The following is a 2093-nucleotide window of genomic DNA, read 5'->3' as shown; positions in this document are numbered from 1 at the left end:
TGTGATTAAGAGAGTTTCTTAAAAGGCAGAGTGCAGGTGGAATACGTGGGTTCACTTATTGTATCATGTGAAATCATTTTCATTTTTCTGCACTCCTGGGTAAAGAATGAAAAGTAATCAATGTAGGAACTTCAAATATAACAAAGATAAATTGTCCTTTACTCATATTCCAATGTCTTTGTAAAACTTTGTTTATCTCATTTCTCCTCTTTAGCTACTTTCCATAAAACCAATTTAAATAAAATTCACAGAAAGCCAGTTCTTTGTGTAGGCACAATATGTATTAGTCACTGAATGCCCAGGTAGAGTGCAACAGAAGCCTGGGGAAGTGGTAATTGTTCCTTAACAAGACAGTCTTGGGAGCTCCCCAACGCATCAAACTTGCTGTTTCCCTTTCCTGGCCTCCCTTTTTTGAGACAGAGTCTCACTATGTCGCCATCGGTAGAGTACCATGGCATCACAGCTCAAAGCAACCTCACCTCAAACTCTTGGGCTCAAGCAATTCTCTTGCTTCAGCCTCCCAAGTAGCTGGGACTATAGGCGCCCACCACAATGCCCGGCTATTTTTTGGTTGTAGTTGGCACTGTTTGGCAGGCCTGGGCTGGGTTCAAACCCGCCAGCCCCTGTATATGGGGCTGGCGACCTAATCACTGAGCTACAGGTGGCCTCCCATTAAAGGATACTTCCCAAGATGCTTATTGCCTTCCTTGAACTCAAGGAAGCATGTAGATTGTTTAATCTCACGTGACCCAAATCTGGCTGTGCATCCAAATCACCTGGGGTGAATGTGTGTGTGTGTCTGAGAAAATACCGATCCCCAGGACCAACTGCCCAGATATTCATGAGTGGGATGGGACCTGTAAGAGCATTTCCACCAGTTTTCCAGGTGATTCCATGCAACAGATCCATGGACCAGCACTCGGTAGCTATTGACAAATCACACATTTTACAGATGAGCAAAGTGAGTACAAGAAAGCCTAAACAGACTTGCTCAAGGTCACGTGGTTGTGCCTCCAGTGAGGATTAAAAGAACTCTTTGTTTCTTCCAACTGGATGATAAATGAAACAGCTATAAAATCGTCAAACCTCAAGTGGGAGGCTGCAACCCGAAACACAGCCTTCCGGGAGAGACAAAACTGGAGAAGTCTGACATGGGAGAAGAGGAAGAAACAAAATGTTTATTTAACATTTCACTTGGAAAGAATCTGAAATTCACCCCCCCCCAAATTTTGCTCATTTGGATGACTGGCCTAAATTCTGTTTTGGCTAGCTTTCTTGACCCCACCTTGAACTTCATGGGTTTTATATACTGTTATGGGGCAGAGAACCTTTTGGCAATAATTGTTTGGCAACATCTGATATCAGTGGAATATTTATTTGTTTATTTATTTATTTTGAGACAGAGTCTCACTTTGTCACCCTCGGTAGAGTGCTGTGGCATTGCAGCTCACAGCAAACTCAAACTCCTGGGCTCAAGCGATTCTCCCTCCTGAGAAGCTGGGACTATAGTCACCCACCACAACACCCGGCTAGTTTTTCAATTTTTTAAACTGATAAAAATGGATACTACACTTGATCTTAGCCAAAAGGCCAAGAAGTGATAGTTTTTCTATTTTTAGTAGAGATGGGCTCTCGCTCTGAGTCAGGCTGATCTCAAACTCCTGAGCTCAAGCAATCCACCCACCTTGGCCTCCCAGAGTGCTAGGATTACAGGTGTGAGCCCCTGCCCTGCCCCTTGGAATATTTTTTTTTCCTTTTAAAATATCTTATTTTTTTTTTATTAAATGAAAGCTGTGTACATTAATGCAATCATGGGGTACAGTGTGGTGTTTTCATATACAATTTGAAATATTTTCATCAAACTGGTTAACATAGCCTTTGTGTCATTTTCTTAGTTATTATGTTAAGGGAATATTTATTAAAATGATGTGGTGACTAAATGCAAAGTGGTATCCTGAATTGAATCCTGGAGTAGAAAAAGATATTAATGGAAAAACCAGTGAAATCTGAAAAAAGTCTGTAGTTTAATTAATAGTAATGTACCAATGTTAATTTCTAGTTTTGACAAGTGTACCATTGTTATGCAACATGTT

At 41.1% G+C, this 2093-nt stretch overlaps 1 pseudogene; it reads right to left on the bottom strand.

The window, feature by feature from the left end:
- Positions 1 to 1492: 1492 nt before the first annotated feature.
- Positions 1493 to 1602, bottom strand: LOC111727512 (annotated as a pseudogene).
- Positions 1603 to 2093: the final 491 nt, after the last annotated feature.

The sequence above is a fragment of the Otolemur garnettii genome, unplaced genomic scaffold (genome assembly GCF_000181295.1).
Source record: "Otolemur garnettii isolate 467f Iridium unplaced genomic scaffold, OtoGar3 scaffold00109, whole genome shotgun sequence".
NCBI classification, from domain to species: domain Eukaryota; kingdom Metazoa; phylum Chordata; class Mammalia; order Primates; family Galagidae; genus Otolemur; species Otolemur garnettii.
This window is presented reverse-complemented; position numbering and strand designations above follow the sequence as displayed.